Raw genomic sequence first — 25,744 nt, forward strand, 5'->3', positions numbered from 1 at the left:
ATTAAAAAGACAAAGATAAATGAAAAAACAAAGACAAAAAGGACAGGACAAGGAGGTGCAATAAAACTTGATATTGTCATCTGGAACAAGCAAGACAAAACAGTAAAGAGTATTGATGTAACATTCCCCAATGACTATGGCCTGAATAGAGCTGAAAGGGAGAAAATCACAAAATACCAAGACCTTAAAAACGATCTACGAACAACATTGTCATTAAAAGAATTAGATAGAAATAGATGTTGCCCCCACCACAACTGGTGGGGGTAGCAGTGCTTATAAAGGAAAAACCTGAACAAATATCTTGAGGCAATCCTTGGTCACCCAAGTGCCCATGACGTGTAGTTACCCGCAGTTAAGGGATCTTGAAGAGAGCCCTCTGATGCAATGTTCTCTAATGTCCTCTAATGTTTATGGTGCAACTATCGATCCCAGGCCTGGGGCCTATTGCATTCTATTAAAAAGAAATCCAAGAGAAATAAAATAAAAGACAAAAAACATTTTTCTGTTCTGAGTGTGGTCAAAGATTTGAACAAAAGAGCGACATGAACAGAAGATGCATGATAATTCATAGAGGACACAAATGAAATACCAAGACATTAAAAATGACCTACAAACTACATGGTCATTGAAAGAAATCTCACTGATGGGAGGTTTTGGCTTAAAATCTCATGATGCATGGCCACGTTCGTTCTTCCCTTAACACAGATCAGTCGTTCTGTCCCCTTTACAGAAAAACAGCCCCAAAGCATCATGTTTCCACCCCCATGCTTCACAGTAGATAACGGTGTTCTTGGAATGCAATTCAGCATTCGTCTTCCTCCAAACATGTCTAGTTGAGTTTTTAATAAAAAGTTCTATTTTGGTTTCATCTGACCACGATATTCTCCCAATCCTCTTCTGGATCATCCATACGCTCTCTGGCAAACTTCATACAGGCCTGGACATGTACTGGCTTAAGCAGGGGGACACGCCTGGCACTGCAGGATTTGAGTCCCTCTCTGCGTGGTGTGTAGCCTTTGTTACTTTGGTCCCAGCTCTCTGCAGGTCATTCATCAGATCCTTCCGTGTAGTTCTGGGATTTTTGCTCACCGTTTTCATGGTCATTTTGACCCCACGAGATGAAATCTTGCGTGGAGCCCCAGATCAAGGGAGATTATCAATGGTCTTGTATGTCTTCCATTTTCTTACAATTGCTCCCACAGTTGATTTATTCACACCAACCTGCTTGACTATTGTAGACTCACTCTTCCCAGCCTGGTGCACATCTGCAATTTTCTTCCTGGTGTCCTTCGACAGCTCTTTGGTCTTGGCCATGGTTGAGTTTAGAGTCTGACTGTTTGAGGCTGTGGACAGGTGTCTTTTATACAGATAACACATTCCAACAGGTGCCATTAATACAGGTAACAGGTGGAGGACAGAAGAGCTTCTTAAAGAAGTAGTTACAGGTCTGTGCGAGCCAGAAATCTTGCTTGTTTGTGGGTGACCACATATTTATTTTCCACCGCAATTTACAAATAAATTCTTTAAAATTCCTACAGTGTGATTTCCTGGATTTTTTTTTTCTCATTTTGTCTCTCATAGTTGAAGTGTACCCATGATGAAAATTACAGACCTCTCTAATCTTTCTAAGTAGGAGAACTTGCACAGTCGGGCTGACTAAATACTTTTTGGCCCCACTGTAACCTCACATAACGCCAGCAGAAATGCAACAGTGTATTAACATGGGTTTTAGAGAGTCTGAAATCAATAATATATGACACATGTATTTCTAAGTAATTTATTAACTGATGAGTAATCTGACAAGAGACGCTGTGACTTGACTATATGAATACTTCTCAGCCATTTCATTGATGGCTCATATATCTGTTCTAGGAAAAAAAAAGAATATTTCACATATTTGCTTAAGAGTGTTGTAAATTACATCCAAACAGTATTATATTTGACAGCCCTGTAACCAGAGCCCTGACTGGACTATATGTTCTGAGGGATTGGCTATGATTTTGGTATCAACCTAATAGTTAGACTTTGTATTAACTGCATGCTATAAAGCATTAGTAAAGCATTTATAAAGTGTAAGTAAATGCTTAAATAACTACTTGTAAAACATTTACAAAGCACTCTTTATTAGCTACTCATTGGTAAGAGCATAAATAGATGGCTTAATAATTATAACAAAATATGTAATGTCTTTATAAAACATTTATAAATGTTTTTTTATTTTCTATAAACCATTCAAGAAAAGTTGATCATGAATAGTTCATCATTTACAAATGGAAAATATAAATATTTTATATAGTTATTTTTTTCCCCTCGTCTTTGCGACTCTCCGTCCATATTCCACTCCAGTAGATGGCGGTAATGTACAGACAATCTGGTTTACAACAGCTACTAATGTCCAAAGAACAACTGTTTCCTGTAGTCGTCCGAGGCTAAAGCTAGTTAGTTGGAGACGCTCTCTGAACAGATCAAACTTCACTGTGTGATCCTCGAATATGTTTTTTGAAGGGCTCCAGAAGTACAAAAGTTGGCAGTAAACTGACGAAGAATAAAAGGCGAAGTTAGCGCGAAAAGGTGGAACAGCTGAGAAGGTTGTTAAAAAAGCCCCTAACTGCTACTAATGCCGAGATATTTGAGTTGGCAGAAACAAAAAAACATCGCAGAGCAGCGAGAAGAAACTAGTTAACGTGCTGGATGCTGTTTTCAAGCCTGAAGTTCGCTGATCCAGAGCAGGTTTGTCCACTAAACTTTATTTCAGACCAACTCCACTATATCCAAATGATAGCTGTTAGATTGTGTTGGAGTTCTTTTTATGGACTGAACACCAAATATCAGCAAAAATAAATACAAACTTTATGATGATAAATGAAGGACAGTTCAGCTTGGTGATGGACTGATGAAGCCGATCAATCGATACTATTGATTACAGTTTTCCCTCATTTTATACACACAAAAATGGAATGATGCGCACAATTCATAAAATCTAAGCTCATGTATCAACATCGTGACTCCAGACTGCTGTACTCTGAGCACAACACCATGGTTTCACTCAAAAATTATAAATCACAGGGATGTAAACCAATCAGTTCATTAATTTATCCTGAAGGAAACTGCTGATGTTCCAACTGCACAGATAAACAGATACGAGTCAACATGAAGAGCAGGAGACTGGATAAGAAAAATAACCATCATAAGTTCTTTCAAATTCTCTCTTTTTGATCAGGGTCGCCACACTACAACCCCTGGCAAAAATTATGGAATCACCGGCCTCAGAGGATGTTCATTCAGTTGTTTAATTTTGTAGAAAAAAAGCAGATCACAGACATGACACAAAACTAAAGTCATTTCAAATGGCAACTTTCTGGCTTTAAGAAACACTATAAGAAATCAGGAAAAAAAAAATTGTGGCAGTCAGTAACGGTTACTTTTTCAGACCAAGCAGAGGGAAAAAATATGGAACCACTCAATTCTGAGGAAAAAATTATGGAATCATGAAAAACAAAAGAACCCTCCAACACATCACTAGTATTTTGTTGCACCACCTCTGGCTTTTATAACAGCTTGCAGTCTCAGGCATGGACTTAATGAGTGACAAACAGTACTCTTCATCAATCTGGCTCCAACTTTCTCTGATTGCTGTTGCCAGATCAGCTTTGCAGGTTGGAGCCTTGTCATGGACCATTTTCTTCAACTTCCACCAAAGATTTTCAATTGGATTAAGATCCGGACTATTAGCAGGCCATGACATTGACCCTATGTGTCTTTTTGCAAGGAATGTTTTCACAGTTTTTGCTCTATGGCAAGATGCATTATCATCTTGAAAAATGATTTCATCATCCCCAAACATCCTTTCAATTGATGGGATAAGAAAAGTGTCCAAAATATCAACGTAAACTTGTGCATTTATTGATGATGTAATGACAGCCATCTCCCCAGTGCCTTTACCTGACATGCAGCCCCATATCATCAATGACTGTGGAAATTTACATGTTCTCTTCAGGCAGTCATCTTTATAAATTTCATTGGAACGGCACCAAACAAAAGTTCCAGCATCATCACCTTACCCAATGCAGATTCGAGATTCATCACTGAATATTACTTTCATCCAGTCATCCACAGTCCACGATTGCTTTTCCTTAGCCCATTGTAACCTTGTTTTTTTTCTGTTTAGGTGTTAATGATGGCTTTCGTTTAGCTTTTCTGTATGTAAATCCCATTTCCTTTAGGCAGTTTCTTACAGTTCGGGCACAGACGTTGACTCCAGTTTCCTCCCATTCATTCGTCATTTGTTTTGTTGTGCATTTTCGATGTTTGAGACATATTGCTTTAAGTTTTCTGTCTTGACGCTTTGATGTCTTCCTTGGTCTACCAGTATGTTTGCCTTTAACAACCTTCCCATGTTGTTTGTATTTGGTCCAGAGTTTAGACACAGCTGACTGTGAACAACCAACATCTTTTGCAACATTGCGTGATGATTTACCCTCTTTTAAGAGTTTGATAATCCTCTCCTTTGTTTCAATTGACATCTCTCGTGTTGGAGCCATGATTCATGTCAGTCCACTTGGTGCAACAGCTCTCCAAGGTGTGATCACTCCTTTTTAGATGCAGACTAACGAGCAGATCTGATTTGATGCAGGTGTTAGTTTTGGGGATGAAAATTTACAGGGTGATTCCATAATTTATTCCTCAGAATTGAGTGAGTCCATATTTTTTCCCTCTGCTTGGTCTAAAAAAGTAACCGTTACTGACTGCCACAATTTTTTTTTTTTCTTGATTTCTTATAGTGTTTCTTAAAGCCAGAAAGTTGCCATTTGAAATGACTTTAGTTTTGTGTCATGTCTGTGATCTGCTTTTTTTTCTACAGAATTAAACAACTGACTGAACATCCTCCGAGGCCGGTGATTCCATAATTATTGCCAGGGGTTGTAGATCTGATAGGTATGTGTATGTTGATTTGGCACTTGTTTTTCCCTTCCTGACGCAACTACACATGACATGGAGAATGGACAGTGGTGGTCTTGCACCGGTTGATCTTCTGGTTTGGAAGCAAGCACACTAACCCCCATGCTGTCCTATAATAAAAATAACCACATTAGGAGAAAATAAAATTTAAGATCTATCCGGATAAGAAGACTTTAAAAACGTCTTTAACACTGGGGGTGAATTATGGCTCCTGATAGTGTTGATAATGTCACACTTACAAATTATTTATTGCATTCTGAGAGTGGAAGAGTTCTTGGACATGTGAGCAGCTGCAGACATTATTGGACATTTGAGGAGTATAGAAAGGAGGACTGATGAGACACAGTGAGACAGGGAGGGGACGGCTGTTATGTTAATGAGTGTCAGAGGGAGGAGTTATAGAGTGTAATGGATAATTTTGAGGCTTCATCGCCCACCGCTAGGCTGCATGACATCATTCGTTGTCATTGTTGCTCGGTGTGAGCAGTAGATGTGATTGGCTGCTGCATTTTATTGCTGTAGGATTTTTCTGTGAGCATCGGCTGTTTGTCTGCTCCTGAATGTTACTGTGCTGTTAAGTGTACTGTACTGTATGTACATCTATCTCTGCCAGATCTATATCAGGGGAGTCTCCCTGATGTTTGGCACAAGATCAGAGCTTCAGAGTGTTTTTCCTCGTCTCTGACACTGGTACCAAATCATTGTTAAATTGCAAAATGCTTTGAGAGTGTATTTACTACAACATGACATTATTTTAATCTGATTTATCAATCTGATGTGGTTTCTTCAGTCTTCAGTCAAATTCTGTATCATAGTAAAGAGCATAATTAATCAGCATGTCATATTCTTTACCATATGGCCCAGCCCGAACTGAGGCTTTGAGTTATTTTTCAACAAACCTTGAACATTAAATTCACTCAACAAGACTGCAAGTTTGACCATTGAGGCAAGTAAATATAGAAAAATATATCAGAATGAAAACTACACACATTTGTTTTTGTTTATTAATATTATAAAATTGTGCCATGATATTTGACAAATGTCCCATTACTTTGGGGACAAAATGGGGACAATGTCTTGGTCTTCTTTTCTCTTCCTGATCACTGACCTTGTAAGTTCAGAACATTTAATTCTATTAAAACACCATCTTAGTTTTAATGAAACAAACATCTGGACATTAATGTACCCTCTCTGTATCTCTAATCAGCTTGTTGCAGCAGGTATGCAAGGACAATGTGCACATCTGGGATCAGGGTTGGTGTCTTCTGCTTTCGGACGTCTGTCCCAGCACAGGGACATTTCTGTGTTGTCTGTCACTTGTGATTGGTTAGTCTGGGCAGCAGAGCAGCAGATGATTAAATCGGCCTGTTTTTAGTCTTTCCTCCACTTGGTCGTTGACTCTCTCTTTCTTTTGTGTGTGTTTAAAGTCTTTCTACAAACATGTCTGAAGTCCGGCAGCTGAGGGACATGTTGAACCTACAGCTAACACCTGCCGATGAAGATATGATCACAGACCAGGAAGAAGAAAAGTGTCATTTAAAAGAAGAGAACAAAAGAGGTAAATGGCTGGATGCTGTTTTCAGTCCTCCAAATCTCTTCTACAGAACAGGTAGTTTACTCAGCTTTGTTTGTGCTAGGGTAAGTGTACCCATTAAGCCCATGCACTCGTTAAGCCCACTTTCAACTTTGATGTCAATTTACAAAAAAAGGAAAATGTATATTTTGTCATCCATTACTTCATCCAGTCAAATGGTTTGTAACTTCTGTGACATTTTTATTGCATACAAATCACATTTTTCATTGCTGAGTTAGCCCCACCCCAAAGTGTGCAGTCTCAGGACCCCTGACTAGAAGACACCCTAAAACTTGGGTGTTTTGGGACCTGTCAGATTTCATTAATTTTCAGCAAATTTCAGCCACATCTTTAAGTACATTAATATTATGTAAAATAAGAGCTAAATGTACAATTTTGATTTATAAATAGTATTTTGCCAAATTATACAGTTTCCCTTCAAATGGAAAGATGAGTTTATGAGCTAGCAAACATAGCTGATCTCATGCTAACATGCCTAGCCCTGTTAATGCTACTCTGCCACAAGAACTGAGGTCGTCAGCTACAAATATTAAGTATTTTTATTATTCATTTAACATTGATATTTAGATAAATGCATCATAAAGTGTTCTGTGGAGCTGATTCATAAATTAACTTTTTTTTTACAGGTGGGCTTAAATGGTACATTCCATCAAAATGCATACAAACTACATGCTAATATTCAATGAAAAAACTTTCTATTTCTGAATGTGTGCACAGTAGTAACTGCTGTAATGTTTGCATGCATAGTTTTGTGAGCATATCTTATATTTTGAAAGGAAAGCATTGTCTTTTTAAGCGTTCCTCAGTGGAACCTTTAAGCCGAGTGTGCTCCATTTAAGCCCACCTCATGCATTTCAATAGAAAATTTCCTCAACTACAAGTTAAATACATTTTTATGTTCAAAAGTGGTTAAAAGTACCTACCAGTTCATTGTGTGACTTTAAATTACTGATCTACTTTATTAGATAGATAGAATGATAGATGGAGAGATATATAGATAGATAAAATGTAAATATTAATATGTAAATATAAATGTAATTTTTTTTTGGAAAGACATGTTCACTGTTATCTAATAAATATATTGCTGTTTATTTTTAATTGAAGTGCCTGAAATGAAACTGAATGAACCGATTCATTGTTCTGTGTTGTGTACTGCACTGTTTGTCATGTATGTCATTTGTTCAGATGATGATCTTGTTCAAAAGGGATTTTTTTTTAAAACATTTTCACTGTCATTTATAAAATATATTGCATTAATTATATTCTTATGCATTAATTATTGTATTAAACAAGTTACATCAACTAATTACTAAATATTCAGATGAGAGGTAAATCTTGCCCTTTAACAAATGATGTCACTTACAGATTATGTCAGTATATAGGAAAAATAGCGAAACTTAGATTTTGGTGGGCTTAATGGGTACACTTACCCTATTGATACTTTATAACATGTAACAGCTAAATATTTTCCTCCTTTACCTTGTTAATTTGGTAGCATTTATAGCTGGCTTTGCTACCAGGCATGCCATGTCAGCCCAAATAGTGTACATGTGGAATTGTGCAGAAATGTAGGTTTGCAAAAGAGAGAGAGAGAGAGAATGGATGGAAGTCTGGTCCTAGAAACAGTCTTTGTTAACAGAACTGACTATGGTATTGTGATAGCAGTCAGTTTAGCCTCTTAGCATGAGTGGTGCGAGCAACCGTCTTCAGGTCAGGCCGGGAAGCATCACCGGTTTAGAACCTTTCATGGGGGAAGTTCAAATCCAGGGGAATTTGAACCAAACCAATATAAGGGTGATTCTTAGACTACGGGCACTTATTATGTCCTTTGATCATATTGTATGAAAAACAGAAAAAAGGGGAAATTTCACACTTTTATAGTTATATTTACAATGAAAATGTTTTAAGAAATTTGTTCTAGTAGTCTATGATGACTTTTTCACCTTTTTCACCATCATTATATGCAAATATTGCCGTTTTGTGCTTGTCCCACACCCAGACTTTTGATCTTCAGTGATAAAAATGAATGGTAAAAAAAAAACGTTTTTTCTAATGTTTTAAAATATCTCTGAATAAAATATCAGTAAAATAATCAAAACATAATTGGGGTATTCAATGTCATACAACTGTTGTGATTTTTTAAACAAAATGTAGTTGTCCCACACTATTGCCGTAATTTCCACCACAACACTGTAATGTCCCTTTAAACAGTTTGTATGAAAGATTGTTTGGGTAGTTTCTATGCAGATAAACAGTGACATGAGAGCACATGTATATAGCGCCAAATTGCAACAAACAGTTGCCCCAAGGCGCTTTATATTGTAAGGCAATGGTGTGGTGGAAATTACATTTACAAGGCCAATAGTGCCCGTAGTTAAAGAATCACCCATAAGGGAGTTCTCATGAAAATAATAAGAATAAAATTAAGCACAGATACGGAATTAATGAAATGTTTAGTTCATATCAAAAACATTAGATAGAATGTTCTGATGGTATGGTTGTTTCTAATTCCAAAGTAGGTGTATCTTCCTGAATGAAGTTGTCTGTGTGCTTTATTTATTTTTTATTTTTATTTATTTCATTTTTTATATACCGCCAAATCACAACAAAGTTGCCTCAAGGCTTCAAGGGCTAACCTTACCAACCCCCAGAGCAAGCACACAGGTGACACTGGTAAGGAAAAACCCACTCTGATGATTTTAGGAAGAAACCTCAAGCAGACCAGACTCAAAAAATGTGCTCTTCCTCATGATGGTCTTGCTGGCCTGCTGATTCTTCCAGCCCCACCAGATGACTCTGAGCACGCTGACCAAAGACAGTGCCATAAGTTGTAGTTCCAGTTGTTGCAGATGTTGAAGTGTTGATTTCATGTATGATGAACTTTAACACGCAGCCCCAGTTGTCACCATTATCTTCCATCTGTTTTTCAAGATTCATCTGTAAGTGACCATTAGCATGTTTGACACAGCCCTGAGACTGGGGATGTCTGGGTCTCCCCCGGACGATAACTAGATAACTTTTCGGTCAGGCACTAGTCATTTCATTGATCACATAGGTAATGAATTCTTTTTCATTGTCAGACTGCAAAATATGTGGGGCACCAAACAAGAAGAACATGTTTGTCAGTTTTTCAGCAACTTCTGTAGCGTGCTTGGATGTGAACAGATAGCCCCAACTGAAATTACTGAAATGATCTCGCATGTGCATGATGTATTTGTACTCACCATTAGGATGGCTGCTCATCTCTATCAAATCAACGTGAATATGGGTCAGAAATGATAGATCGTCCTGATGGATGCTTAACCACAGGCTGTCTGGTGGAGCATGTAGAACATGTCTTAAGGAAGATGCTGATGACATCATATCGAATCCAGGAGTAGTTTGCATGAACTTCGTCCCATGTCTTCTCATGACCAGAATGGTCCACCTGAGCATGGCAACACTGAATGGTGCCAAATAAGTCTTCTCTTGTCACCACTGGATGTGAAGATTTCTTACAGTACAGAAGCTGAAACATACAACACATAAAACATGGGTTAAATTTAGGTAATTATGTACATTAGTAGAAAACATGGGAATTGAATTTCCCCCACCAGGAAACTGGTGATTGGCACTTCCTAATTTAAAGTTTGATTTTTCTTCAGTAAAAAATATTAACAAAAATAATCTTGTTAAAGCTGCTGGAATCTTTGAATGTTTAAACATCACCACTAGATTGGATAAAGCTACAATTTTTCCCAATCATTACAGAATAAATTAATGGGTGTCTAACTTAGGCCCCATTTAAAAAAAAAAAATCATGTTTATCATCCTTCACATCAGAAAAAAGTGATGAGGGTGGGCGGATTTTTAAATTTTTTTTTCTTAGAAACAGCAAACAAACAGTACTGTAAAATTTAGAGGTTAGGAAATGAAACTTCCTCTTATAATATGAATTAACATAAGTTTATGGCACTCAAAAGTTTCATTCAGCGTGTCTATGCTTCATCGCCGCACAACAAGCCAGATTATTCCAGATGTTTGTCATAAAATAGCTCAAACTAGAGCACCATGTTTGTAGAGCGCAAATTTAATGTTGTATGTTAACGGCGTTAGCACTTTTAGCAGCTTTCGGTAGCTTCACCCGTTAACTCCACTTAATGTTATGTGTCGACGCGGATTGAGGAGCGAACCTGCGTCAGACAGGACCCAGCGCTAAAAATAACCAGAAAGCGGTTCCAAACAAAAACTATTTATTATACACCTGTGTTTTAAAAGTGTAAAAACATAAAAAACAACGTCCCTCTGGTGGAGTGATCCGTGGCTCGCTCTCCAGCGCCCGCAAGGATTAAAGCCGGCGCTCCTGGACTTCCTACCACCGCCAAACACCCCCCAGGTGGACACGACAAACTGATTCTCTGTGAAGCAAAGAGACGGTGAGGTAAAACAGATACAACTATATCTTCCAATAAACAGACGCTGCCAGCAACACACTCAGGTCAGTGTCCTTTTTTTTTTTACTTTATGCAAATGAGCAGCCTCTCACAACAAGTGGAGGATCACTTATCCTTCACGCCACAGCAGTGAGAAGCAAACTACGCAATTCTCTTTACAATTCCAGTACACTGTGTAACAAAACACCAAGTTACTATCAACAAGTACTGAAACACTTAATTACCTTTCGTGTGTGCTGACAGCATGTGTCCTCACCCCTCCCTGCTTCACGGGCTCGATGTGTCAAACCCAGGCGCGGTCCTCAGCGTCTCACAAACGAACGTCACAAGGTCGAGTTCCCGGCAGTTCCGCTTGAATCACACATGACCCAAATGCAGAACGCCATCCAATTATCTGCTTCAGCTGCAAGTCGTCCAGGTTGCACGTGAGCACCAAGCACAGGTGCTTTCCATGATGTTGATGAGGGTGAAGACTCTTCAGCCAGCACCTTCTTCACAGACAAATCAGCCCTCATGCCACCTGGAGAGAAAAGAAAAGAACACCAAAACATCCAGCCACGCCCCCCCCAACACACAACAGTACCCCCCCCATCAACGGGAAGCCTCCCGGCGACCGAACAGACCAGGCCCGAGAACAGCCCCTCCCTCCGGGGTCCACGTCAGGAAGCAGACGGCAAGACAGGCACCGCAGCTGGAAGGCCGGCTGGAACCAACAAAAGCCCCAAAACATTCCCCAGAACAAGTCCACTCACACAAAAAAAACATAAAACCCACCCAAAACCTCCCCAGGGGGCCGTCCCATCAAACCCCGGGAGGAAAAGAAAAACTCCAAAACACAAAAACCCAACACAGTCCCACAACACAGTACAAACGTAGATGCATAAAAGAAAAAACAACAAACAACCCCCCCAGAATGACCTGCAGAGCCCAACCCCCCCTCAGAAGGCCTTCATTGCCAGTTCCAGGAGGAACAGCCAAAACCGTGATCCTACAAAGGTCCCCAGATATACATGGAGTGAAACGGTGCCCCCCCAGGGGACCGCATCATCAACCCCAGGAGGCACCCTCCCCACAACCCCGGAACCCCAGATCCGGTCACACTTGGCCGGTCGGTCCCAAGCCAATTCCCCCCCCAGAGGACCGTCCCATCAACCCTGGAGGCGGAACCCGGAGGGAAACAAAATAAAACCAAAAACCAACCCCTGGAGGACAACCAAAAACAACCCCGGGGGGATATAAAACGACCATAAACCCCGTTGCCCTCCCCGGCAACCCGAAAGACCCCAGGTCCCTCCCAGAGCCCTTTGGCGGCTCTATTTTGGCAAACGGCTCAAAATAGTAAGCCGGAGAAGGGAACAGGTAAAAACTAACCCAGCTCCAACCCCAAAGCGCAGCGGAGAACCGGAAATACGTCCGGCGCCCCAACTTGACCATACCCCAGCCACTCGGGAGGGGTGGAACTACCGAAATGGCAAACAGCAACAGATCGGCCCACCCCTCCGACTGAGGCATGTCTCCGCTGCACCACACCCCGGCAACACCCATGACAATTGGTCCAAAGGCTCACCGAGGCTGGATTGGAACCGGGCCCTAACCAAACCAAAAAGAACGCCTCTAACACCCCCCCCCCCAGGTGCAGAGGTCTTCTGAGAATGCTCAGCGTGACCAACCTGCACCACCCCACAACCCACAAGACAAGCGGTCTAAGGGCAAGTGAGGTTGGGGTTAGGAATGTAGAGAAATAAAAACAACAAAACAAAACGACCCAACAACCCAAACAGAAAATACCTAAAAACACATACACAATTGACAGGTAAGTGAGCCCAGGCGGGCTTCTAACCGCCTATCACTCCACCAGATACGCCCCTACCTCCCCAAATAAGTATAACCCCTGATTAAAGAAACCAAACATTTACGTGTGGTAAAAATTTTTTTTATTATTTATTTATTTTTTTTAATGTGGGTTCTTTTGCCTGTCCCAGAACACTTGGAGTTACGTCACCGTTATTTCTCTTGACGCTTACGTGTGGGGGCAATACAGGAATCTCGACTCGTCCGAGCTGCATGGGCTCGTCAATAGGAGGAGCCGGAGGTCCCGTCGGAGGAGCCGCAGTGGGGCGAAGAAGAGGCGGCCCAGCTTTGTGTCGGGGAAAGCCCCGAGACAAAAAAAACCGCTCTAATGGGCGTCCTCTCTCGCGTCCACGCTCCTTCATCCGATCATCTAAACGAATCACCAACGATATTAGCTCGTCTAAATCGTTTGGCTCATCACGGACCGCCAGCTCGTCTTTTAATGACTCATTTAACCCGTCCACAAATACGCCTCGTAAAACTGCGGCATTCCAACCTGTGGGTGACGGAGTTATCGGCACCAATATCGATAGTGCCGCAGCTGGAGCAGCAGGAAGCAGAACAGCTTGCGCTGCAAGCTCCATAACACGGGCATCTGTTTGTTTAATTTGGTTCGCGAGATGCTGTAATTGCTCCCGTATGTTCTCCAAGTGTTCCTGAACTTTTTCGACAAAAGGAACCGCTTCTGCCGCTGGGTCCATTATGGAATGGCCGGGAACTACTGTTATGTGTCGACGCGGATTGAGGAGCGAACCTGCGTCAGACAGGACCCAGCGCTAAAAATAACCAGAAAGCGGTTCCAAACAAAAACTATTATACACCTGTGTTTTAAAAGTGTAAAAACATAAAAAACAACGTCCCTCTGGTGGAGTGATCCGTGGCTCGCTCTCCAGCGCCCACAAGGATTAAAGCCGGCGCTCCTGGACTTCCTACCACCGCCAAACACCTCCCAGGTGGACACGACAAACTGATTCTCTGTGAAGCAAAGAGACGGTGAGGTAAAACAGATACAACTATATCTTCCAATAAACACACGCTGCCAGCAACACACTCAGGTCAGTGTCCTTTTTTTTTACTTTTTGCAAATGAGCAGCCTCTCACAACAAGTGGAGGATCACTTATCCTTCACGCCACAGCAGTGAGAAGCAAACTATGCAATTCTCTTTACAGTTCCAGTACACTGTGTAACAAAACACCAAGTTACTATCAACAAGTACTGAAACACTTAATTACCTTTCGTGTGTGCTGACAGCATGTGTCCTCACCCCTCCCTGCTTCACGGGCTCGATGTGTCAAACCCAGGCGCGGTCCTCAGCGTCTCACAAACGAACGTCACAAGGTCGAGTTCCCGGCAGTTCCGCTTGAATCACACATGACCCAAATGCAGAACGCCATCCAATTATCTGCTTCAGCTGCAAGTCGTCCAGGTTGCACGTGAGCACCAAGCACAGGTGCTTTCCATGATGTTGATGAGGGTGAAGACTCTTCAGCCAGCACCTTCTTCACAGACAAATCAGCCCTCATGCCACCTGGAGAGCAAAGAAAAGAAAAGAACACCAAAACATCCAGCCACGCCCCCCCCAACACACAACACTTAATGTATGATTACTGAAAAAAAATATGCGGCTCATAACTTTGAATGTACAAAAAGTAAACAAAGTAAACCGTTAGGAGAACCATCGTGCAGTCCCCAAAAATATGATTTAATAAACACCCTAACCCAGATTAGGTGGTTTCAGACTTTGTGCAGAGGCGTGTTTGGGCATCTTTCGTCATACGTACAGCCATGCACGCTCCACTGATCACAACTTCAAAGGTGTCACATAATGCTGACATATAATCAAAGGAGGATAACATCACTGCCTGAGGATAACTCGTCTGTTACTCATGTTTTAGTCATTCTGAGAAAATCAGATTTTTGTGTCCTTCAAATCGTTGTTTTGATATCTTTTTTAATTTTTGAAGAATTGGCATGAATACAGTAAAACTATTTTTGACATTGAGGCAGATAAGGTTTTGATCCACTGTTGATTTTGCAGGTTTTCCCAACTACAAAGAATGGAGAGTCTGTAATTTTTTATTGTAGGTATACTTCAACTGTGAGAGACAGAATCTAAAAAAACAAAACAAACCAAAACAAAAAAAAAAAAAACAGAAAATCACATTGTATGATTTTTAAATAGTTAATTTGCATTTTGTTGCAGGAAATAAGTATTTGATATAAAAGAAAAACAGACCTTAACATTTGTTACAAAAACCTTTATTTGCAGTAACAGAGGTCAGATGTTTCCTGTAGTTTTTGACCAAGTTTTGCACACACTGCAGCCGGGATTTTGTTCCACTCCTCCATACAGATCTTCTCCAGATCTTTGGAATTTCAGCTCCCTCCAAAGATTTTCTATTGGGTTCAGGTCTGGAGACTGGCCAGGCCACTCCAAGACCTTGAAATGCTTCTTATGGAGCCCGTCCTTAGTTGTCCTGGCTGTGTGTTTTGAGTCATTGTCATGCTGAAAACCCAGCCATGACCCATCTTCAGTGCTCTTACTGAGGGAAGAAGGTTGTTTGCCAAAATCTCACGATGACCCCATTCACCCCCCCTTCAGTACGGTGTAGTCGTCCTGTCCCCATTACAGAAAAGGACCCCCGGAAATGATGTTTCCATCCCCATGCTTCCCGGTTGGGACAGTGTTCTTGTGGTTGTTCTCATCCTCCAAACACAGCGAGTTGATACCAAAAAGTTCTATTTTGGTCTCATTGGACCACATGACCTCTGCTGGATCATCCATATGGTCACTGGCAAACTTCAAACGGGCATGGACATGTGCTGGCTTGAGCAGGGGGACCTTTGCGTGCCCTGCAGGATTTTAAACCATGACGGTATAGTGTATTACTAATGTAATCTTTGCGACTGTAGTTCCAGCTCTCTTCAGGTCATTAACTAGGACCTCCCATGTAGTTCTGGGCTTTCTCAGAATCACTCCATGAGGTGAGATCTTGCATGGAGCCCCAGACTGAGGACAACTGACAGTCATCTTGTTTCTACCATTTTCTAATAATTACACCAACAGTTGCTGCCTTCTCACCAAGCTGCTTGCCTATTGTCCTGTAGCCCATTCCAGCCTTGTGCAGGTCTACAATTTTGTCCCTGGTGTCCTTAGACAGCTCTTTGGTCTTGGCCACGGTGGATAGTTTGGAGTGTGATTGATTGAGTGTGTGGACACGTTTTTTTTAATACACGTAACAAGTTCAAACAGGTGCAGTGACTACAGGTAAAGAGTGCAGAATAGGAGGGCTTCTTAAAGAAAAACTAACAGATCTGTGAGAGCCAGAATTCTGCTGATTGTTAGGTGATCAAATATTTATATCATAAATAAATAATAAATTAAATGCAAATTAATTATTTAAAAAGCCTACAATGTGATTTTTGTTTTTAAGATTCTGTCTCTCACAATTGAAGTGTACCTATGGTAAAAATTCCAGCCCTCTCCATTCTTTGTAGGTGTAAAAACTTGCAAAATCGACAGTGGATCACATACTTATTTGCCTCACTGTAGCAAATACATTTGAAAAATTGGTAAGTGTTGCTTCCTAGAAATTGCAGGAAATGTAAAGTAAGGCATATAAGAAGTAATATGATGCTTTGGGAAATTTAAAATTCCCCAATGCAATTGGAATTTCCCCCTCTGGGGGGATTTCAAATTGCCCCGGATCTGACCTTCCCCACGACATAACTACAGTTACATGCACCCCATCAAGGTGGGGCATAGCACAGGTAAGCCTACGTCTTTGTGTTTTTAGACTCAGAATATCTTTTATTTGCCAAATATCCACAGAATACAAAAAATTTGACTTTGGTTTGAGCTGCACTCTCTGTACGGCATGTATAAATATACCCCAAACACTGAATAATTCACGGTAATAAAATGTCTAAATGAAATGTGCAATAAAAGAAAAAGAAAAGGATATGTGAGACAGACAATAGATTGAAGTTAAACTGTATATAAGGTATATGAATGTGAGTTTTTTGGCAGGTAAAATTGTTCATCAGTGTGACTGTGTGTGGAAAGAAACTGTTTCTGTGTCTGGTTGTTTTGATGTACAGAGCTCTGTAACATCGACCAGAGGGGAGGAGTTTAAACAGTGTGTGTTCAGGGTGTGAGGGGTCTGCAGAGATGTTACCAGCTTGCCTCCTGGTCCTGGACCGGTATAAGTACTGGATGGAGGGTAGGCTGGCTCCAGTGATTTTTTTTTTTTTTTTTTTTTTTTTTTCTGCAGACCTGACAGTTCATTGAAGTCTGTGCCTGTCATGTTTGGAGGCAGAGGGAAACCAAACAGAGATGGAGATGCATAGGACAGACTGGATGATGGTTGTGTAGAAGATGATGAGCCGTTTCTGGAGCAGGTTGAACTTCCTGAGCTGTCTGAGGATGTAAATCCTCTGTTGTGCCTTTTTCCTGATGGAGTCTATGAGGGAGGTCCACTTCACATCTTGGGAGATGGCGGATCCCAGGAACCTGAAAGTGTCCACAATAGGTACAGTGTTGTTGAGCGGGTTCAGCTCCACATTGTTCTGACCACACCCGAGGACCAGCTGTTCCACCTCCTGTCTGCATGCAGCCTCATCACCATCCTGGATGAGTCCAATGATGGTGGTGTCATCTGCAAACTTTAGAGTCTAGATTGGATTACTGCAGTGTTCTATTTTCTGGTTTACTGCAGTCCAGCAATAGGGGTCTCCAGTTGGTTCAAAATGCTGCTGCCAGACTTTTGACATGAAGCAGAAAGTTTGACCATATTACACCCATTTTGGCATCTCTTCACTGGCTTCCTGTCCCTGTGAGATCAGATTTTAAGGTTCTGCTACTAACCTATAAAATTGTTCATGGACTGACACCTCCCTACTTAGCTGACCTACTTAAACCCTACATACCAGCCTGAGGTCTGCATTCTCAGGGTGCAGGACGACTTTGTGTCCCTAGGGTGAATTAAAAGTCTGTGGGTCATAGAGCTTTCTCTTATCGTGCCTCTGTTCTGTGGAATGATCTCCCTGGATCAATAAAAATCAGATTCTGTGGAGACTTTCAAGTCCAGACTTAAGATGCACTTATTTTCTCTTTCGTATGGTAGCACACTGGCATAGTATGTTACTATGTTTTTTAGTCTTTTAAATGTTTTTTAATCTTTTAATGCTTTTTACTCTTTTAAATCATTTTATCAGTAAACAGAACGTGCCGCAGACTCAACTTTATCTAAATTCTGGGTCTTTTAGTGAAGCTTAGGGCTAGTGGTCATCAATCACCTTGTGATTTCTTGTTGCTTAATGCTGACAAGTTGTACTGTATTTTTTGTCTTTCTGATGCCTGATTCTGTTTTCTGATGCCTGATTTTCTTTTTGTTTGTTTGTTTGTGTGAAGTGCCTTGAGGCGATTTTGTTGTGATTTGGCGCTACATAAATAAATGAAATGAAATGAGAAGTGTTCCCCGAGGTGCAGCCGTTTGTGTAGATCTTTTTAGCTTTCAAATAAAAGTTTGTAACACTAAATTATACTTTCATTGAACGTTTAGACACAGTCCTTTACATAAATTGTAGCATAAATCAGTGCAGTGACTCATACCAGGAAATATCACGTTTTATTTTCCACTTTTGATGCATGTTACTAAAAAAAGTCTTTGGAACTGAACTAATGTGAGTGTAACTGTATAATTTGTGCATGTAAGTGACAAACCGACGAAAGATGCACTGATATCTGCGGAGACTGCAGCTACTCCGTCAGTCACGCAGACAGTGATTTAAAAAGAAAATAAACATTAATTGTCGCAGGTAAATACAGAAATTAAAGTTCTCTGTCACTGCAACAGATTTATGTCAATTCGACTGCCAAAAGGCCACATATGGGATGAACACAGATCCAATGAGAATTAAAAAATAATGACCTAAAAAGGGGGAGGGGGTCTTATTAGACCATTGATTAGGATCTGCAGCTTTACCGATCAGCTGTGTCTGTTTACTTTTGTTGAGAGTGGTGTTATTTCCTAGGTTTGTGTTTTTGCCACAACGGTAATCCTATCCCTGCAATTATGACATATCAGTGTTTGATACAGCAATTCCGATGTTCTGTGCAGCAGCTCCGAGATGAAAAAAAAAGTTCCCGTGAATTAGAATTTGGGAAATGACGAATGTAAATGATGTACATTTCCACTTTATCAGTTCCATCAGTGCAGTAGCTTACTGTCATCAGGTCAAACTCACCACTCTGATACTTTATTTTAATGAGTGTTGTTTTAACATTTACTGTGAATTTTTCTTTACAGACATGCAGCTATTGTTGGTGATTAAAGAAGAAACTCTCCCTGAACACCAGGAAGGGAATCTGAGTGTTGACCAGGAGGACATTAAAGAAGAAGAGAAGCTGTGGATAAGTCAGCAGGGAGAGCAGCTTCAGCAACTGGAGGAGGCAGATCTCACCAAGTTTGGTTTCACTGCCGTCCCTGTGAAGAGTGAAAATGATGATGAAAAACCAGAGTCAACACAGCTTCATCAAAGCCGAAGTGATGAGAGCACAGAGGCTGAGACTGTAGCCAGCAGCTCATCTGTACACAGAACACTGACAACAGAAGCTGATGGAGAGAACGATGGAGGACCACAACCAGCCAGCAACTCAGGTCCAAACAGTCATCTACAACCAGATACCAGTGGCAGGAATTCAGACAGTTCTGGATCTGAGACTGATGACAGTTATGACTGGAAACAGACCAGTCAAATTCAGTCACGTTTTAACTGCCGAGTAAATTCTAGTGTTGTTCATTCAGGCAACACTGATGAGAAACCGTTTAAAGGCTCTAAATATGGAAAAGCATCTGGTCACATGAACAACTCAGAGCAACAAAGGGGGAGGCAAGCAAGCAGTAAACCATTTAGCTGTACTGATCAGACTAAAAGACAGGAACAAAAGGGAACTCTGAACAAACACATTAGAATTCAGACAGGACAAAAAACATTTGTCTGTTCTGAATGTGGTCAAAGATTTGGACGTAAGGGCAACCTGAACACACACATGATAATTCATACAGGGCAAAAAGCATTTCTCTGTTCTGAGTGTGGTCAAAGATTTGGACTAAAGAGCCACCTGAAGACACACATGGTAATTCATACAGGACAAAAAGCATTTGTCTGTTCTGAATGTGGCCAGAGATTTGGACAAAAGGGCAACCTAAACACTCACATGATAATTCATACAGGGCACAAAGCATTTGTATGTTTTAAGTGTGGTCAAAGATTTGGGCGAAAGAGCACTCTGAACACTCACATGATAATTCATACAGGACAAAAAGCATTTGTCTGTTCTGAGTGTGGTCAAAGATTTGGGCGAAAGAGCCACCTGGACACACACATGATAATTCATACAGGACAAAAAGCTTTTGTCTGTTCTGAATGTGGTCAAAGATTTGGACAAAAGAGCAACCTGAACACTCACATGATAATTCATACAGGACAAAAAGCATTTGTCTGTTCTGAGTGTGGGCAAAGATTTGGACTAAGGAGCAGTCTGAACAGACACATGAGAATTCATGGGTTGGATTGACTACAAAAAGGCATTTGACAGCATGCCACACTCCTGGATCATGAGGTGCTTAGAACTCTACAACATTAATGAGAAATTAAGATCTTTCCTGAGAGCACAAATGAAAAAGCAGACCACCTTCACCCTCAGTCACACAGAGGGACAAATAATAATCCCAGACATAGAGAGGAATATTTCAGGGAGACAGCCTTTCGCCTCTTTTATTCTGCTTAACCACAGACTCGCTCAGCAAGATCTTGAAGGAGCATGACATCGGGTATGACTTAAGTAGAGGCAGAGGAAGGAAAAATCAAAAACCTGTGAACCATCTGTTCATGGATGATTTGAAAATCTATGCCAACACAAAAAAGGGACTCAGTCAGCTCGTGGAAACTGTCCATAAGTTCTCCAAAGACATTGGTATGGAATTTGGACTGGATAAATGCTCAAAATGCACAATCAAAAAAGGTAAAAAGACAAAAACAGAAAACATACAGCTGGATGAAGGGAGCTACATTGAAGATTTGGCTGTAGACTCCACATACGAATGATTAGGAATTGAACAAAATGCTACAAATGAACACAAGAAAATGAGAATGAAAACAACACAAGAATATCTGAACTGGTTAAAAAAGATCTGCAAAACAGAGGTGACACCAAAGAACAAGATCACAGCCATAAACCAGTTTGCAGTACCAGTGTTGACCTATGGGTTTGGCATAGTAGACTGGCCACAGCGTGATCTTAATAAGTTGGACACAAAAACCAGGAAGATGCTCACCCTTCACAAAGTCAAGTACAGAAATCAGTGCATGGACAGAATATATCTCCCTCACAGAGAAGGCGGTCTGAGTCTCACTGAAATCAATCAGGCCTACAGAGCATCGATAATTATTTTTCTCTTATTTTTTTTTTCTTTTCTATAGCGCCAAATCACAACAAACAGTTGCCCCAAGGCGCTTTATATTGTAAGGCAAGGCCATACAATAATTATGTAAAACCCCAACGGTCAAAACGACCCCCTGTGAGCAAGCACTTGGCTACAGTGGGAAGGAAAAACTCCCTTTTAATAATAAGTATTGGACAGTACTTAAAGAGCTCTGAAGAAGAAATCATGAAAAAGGTCTCACAACACCACAAGAAGACCTTATCCGAACAGACCTCAGTCACCAAACTGGTGAAAAACTTTGGTGGAGAACTCTTACAAGAGAGAGAAAGCAACAATTTGATGCCTGCAACAAAACTTGTAAGACAGACCAGAGAATAATACAGCAAAAGATAACAAAAACATCGAGTGGAAAGATGGAAATGGCACAAAAGGGCTGGACGATTCCAAGCAGAGCTCGAAAAGGAAATTGACAAAGTTGGATCAATGCAGTGGCTGAAAAATGGAGAACTTGGTTTTGATGGAGAAAGAATTCTGATTGGAGCACAAGATCAGGGACTTCTAACAAATGGTTTCAAAAAAATGGCAGGGATCTCACAAAATGATAAATGCAGATTCTGTCATACAGCTGTTGAGAGTGTAAACCATCTAACATCAGCATGCCAGATCCTCATGGCAGACGGACATTATACATCCAGACACAACAAGATCTGTCAATATCTCCACTGAAAAGTATGCAAGGAACTGGAGATGGAGGTCAAAGAGAACGTCTGGGAGCAAGAGGCAGCACCAGTTTCATCCAACGGAAAAGTAACTGTCTTCTATGACAAAGAGATCCCAGCAGGAAGACATATCGAAGGAGGTGCAGTCAAACCTGATATTGTCATCTGGAACAAGCAAGAGAAAACAGCCAAAATCATTGATGTGACAGTCCCCAATGACTATGGCCTAAGTCAGAAAGGGGAAAGATCACGAAATACCAAGATCTGAAAAATGACCTGCGAACAACATGGTCATTGAAAGACATCAGTATCATCCCAGTTGTGGTGGGGGCAACAGGCCTGATGAAGAAGAACCTGAAGAAATACCTTGAGGCAATCCCTGGTCACCCAAGTGCACATGAGGTGCAGTTGTTTGCAGTTAAAGGAACGATCACCATCTTGAAGAGAGCTCTCGGATACAATACCAGCTATGGTTAGGGTAACTGTAGAGCCTAGGGTGCAAATTTAGACCCTGGGTCTGGGGCCCACTGCATTCTATTAAAAAGACATCAAAGATAAATGAAAACACAAAGACACCTGCAACAAAACTAGCAAGACAGACCACGGGAAAAGTATAGCAAAAAAGAACAAAAACATCTAAGGGACAGATGGAAACAGCACAAAAGGGCTGAAAGAGTCCAAGAAAAACTCAAAAAGGAATACATAGACAAAGAAGGGTCTATACGGTGGCTTACAAATGGAGAACTTGGTTTTGATGGAGAAAGAATTCTAGTTGAATCACAAGATCAGGGACTTCTAACAAATGGCTTAAAAAATGGCAGGAATTTCACAAATTGATCAATGCCAATTCTGTCATACAGCTATTGAGAGTGTAAATCATCTAATATCAGCATGCCAGATCCTCATGGCAGATGGACATTATACAAGCTGGCACAACAAGATCTGTAAATATCTCCACTGGAAAGTATGCAAGGAACTGGAGATGGAAGTCAAGGAAAACGTCTGGGATTATGAGCCAGCACCAGTCTCGTGCAACGGAAAAGTAACCGTCTTCTATGACAAAGACATCCCAGCAGGAAGACACATCGAAGGAGGTGCAATAAAACCTTATATTGTCATCTGGAACAAGCAAGAGAAAACAGCCAAAATTATTGATGTGACAGTCCCCAGTGACTCTGGCCTGAATAGGGATAAAATCATGAAATACCAGGACCTTAAAAAGAACCTACGAACAGCATGGTCATTGAAAGAAATAGATATCATACCGTTTGTGGTGGGAGCAACAGGGCTTATGAAGAAGAACCTGAAGAAATACCTTGAGGCAATCCCTGGTCAACACTGTATGTAGTTATACGCAATTAAGGGTACGGTCACCATCTTGAAGAGAGCCCTCGGATACAATGCCAGTAATGTTTAGGGTGCAACTATAGACGCCGGGTTTGGGGCCCATTGCACTCTGTTAAAAAAAAAAAAAAACAAATCCAAGAGAAATGGGAAAAAAAGGCAAAAGAAGAAGTCATAAAAAAGGTACCACAACATCACGAAAAGGCCTTATCCGAACAGGCCTCATTCATCAAACTGACAAAGAGAACTCTTACATGAGAAAGAAAGCAACAATCTGACACCCAAACAAACAAACATTTTATGTCCAGTCTGAAGGTATTTCTGAAGAAGCTGTGGGGGATACAGCCCCCACAGCTTTTTGGATGTTCAATAAGGCTCACGTTTGGAGCCTTACTGAGACCGCAATGCGGGAGAAGAAACCTTGGAGGAAGACCTTCAGTCTGACAACAGTGACGATATTGGCAGAGTTCAGAACGCAGAATGGTGATTATAAAATAAATACATAAATAAATAATACAGGCGTTTTCAGCATGTGGGGGGTGAACAGTTTTTTTTTTTTTGCCAACTCTTTGGTCGTAATCAACTGACAAAGTTTTTTACTATCTGTGACATCAGAAAAAAAAAGTGATGAAGTGTGGATTTTTTTTTTTTTTTCTTAGAAACAGGTACATACATTTCAAATCTGAAAAATGACACAAGTGACTGAAAATATCAGCTATTTTTAAAATAAATATTGTTTCCATCTTGAATACAGTTAGTGTACTGTACATTAGTAGCATAATGTTATTATTAAACATTAAAGCCATTCACACAAGGAGTAAATATATAGTCTTACCTGTCCATTTCAGTGAGATCATCTTCAGTCTGATGTTTGGCAGTTTGGTACCAGGTTACAGCGCCGGCACAGGTGTAATCCGTTGATTGCGCCTCCGGCTGATGGGTCGAGTCTCTGCTGTACCGATCCGAGACTGGTGTCGCCAATTGAACAGTTCGCCCTAAAAATTGGTCTACCTTGACCTCACTGCGCATGGTTCATTTCTGTGCGTCAACCGTGGTTCACCAATTATCACCTTGTTTCTGATTAAAACTGCACTCCAGTCATCATCTGTCTCAGCAACAGGTATCTTGAAGCTTTTGTACAACAATCATTTCCACATAAATTCAGCATCATAAAAAAAAAAGATGGAGGAAGCGATCAGAGCGCAGCAGCCAGATGAGCTGCTGGGTTCACTGTGCCTCCGTCATTTCAAAGCATCAGCTGCGGTTCACAGATTATTGCCTCGTTTCTGCTTAAAATGGCCTTGTTTCTGTGGTGGACAGCGAAAGTGCTATAGGGATACCCTCAAAGCCTCGCTGAAGTGCTGTAACATCCCCCCTGAATCCTGGGAAGAGGTTGCACAAGACCGCCCTGCTTGGCGCGCCTCAGTCAAAACAGGCGTAGCGGACTCTGAAGTGAAACGCATCCAAAAACTGCAGCAAAAGTGATAACGCCAGAAGGACCGGTCAAGCTCCCTTTCCCAGGCAGACATTTCATGCCTACACTGCAGCAGAAAATTCAGAGCAAAGATTGGCTTGGTTAGCCATCTCCACACACCTAGTGATGAATGTGAAGAAAAATGGTCATCTTCACTCGCGAAGGATGAACATCATTCCCTTTGATCACTTTGGGTGTAGAGACTCACTCTCAGACGAGCTGCTGTGGTCCCAAATGTCACATGCGCAGTGAAGGCAGGGTGGACCAGTTTTTAGAGGAGGACCGTTCAGTCTGCGACACCGGCACGGTCAGCTACAGGTGTAATCCGTTGATTGCGGCTGATGGATCGAATCTCTGCCCAGTGGGCCACTTGCCGCCTGCAAGTTGAAAGACTCGCAGCCCCTCATCTGCTCATAACGTCTCAGTCTGCATGTGACGAAATTATCCCATGATCCACAAAACAATAAAATAAGGTGAAAATACGAGGTCTGTGAGAAAAGTAACGGACCTTTTTATTTTTTTCAAAAACTATATGGATTTGATTCATATGTTTTTACGTCAGCCAAGCTTGAACCTTCGTGCGCATGCGTGAGTTTTTCCACGCCTGTCGGTTGCGTCATTCACCTGTGGGCAGGCTTTGAGTGAGCACTGCTCCACCCCTCTCGTCGTTGTTTCATTATGAGGAAATGGCGGAATGATTTGGGCTTTTTTTCCATCAGAATTTTTTCAGAAACTGTTAGAGACAGGCAGCTGTAAACCATTCGAAAAATTTATCTGGCTTTCGGTGAAAATTTTACAGGCTTCACAGAGAATAAGGAGTGTTACTACAGCTTTAAGGACGGCCCACAATGGCGCGCCGCGCTCCGAGCCGCCATTGAGAGGCAGAAACCACCACATAATTTCTAAACGGATGGCTGTG

General features: G+C 41.2%; 2 long non-coding RNA genes across 2 annotated transcripts; one reads left to right on the plus strand and one right to left on the minus strand.

Annotated features, from left to right (window-relative positions):
• Window positions 1-128: 128 nt before the first annotated feature.
• Window positions 129-23,883, minus strand: LOC117505673. Its single transcript, XR_004559213.1, has 2 exons — window positions 23,233-23,883; window positions 129-195 (listed from the first exon to the last, which is right to left on the minus strand). It is a non-coding gene; the product is annotated as an uncharacterized LOC117505673 (long non-coding RNA).
• Window positions 2,533-19,209, plus strand: LOC117505667. Its single transcript, XR_004559208.1, has 3 exons — window positions 2,533-2,730; window positions 6,387-6,517; window positions 19,150-19,209. It is a non-coding gene; the product is annotated as an uncharacterized LOC117505667 (long non-coding RNA).
• Window positions 23,884-25,744: the final 1,861 nt, after the last annotated feature.

The sequence above is a fragment of the Thalassophryne amazonica genome, unplaced genomic scaffold, assembly GCF_902500255.1.
Source record: "Thalassophryne amazonica unplaced genomic scaffold, fThaAma1.1, whole genome shotgun sequence".
NCBI lineage: Eukaryota > Metazoa > Chordata > Actinopteri > Batrachoidiformes > Batrachoididae > Thalassophryne > Thalassophryne amazonica.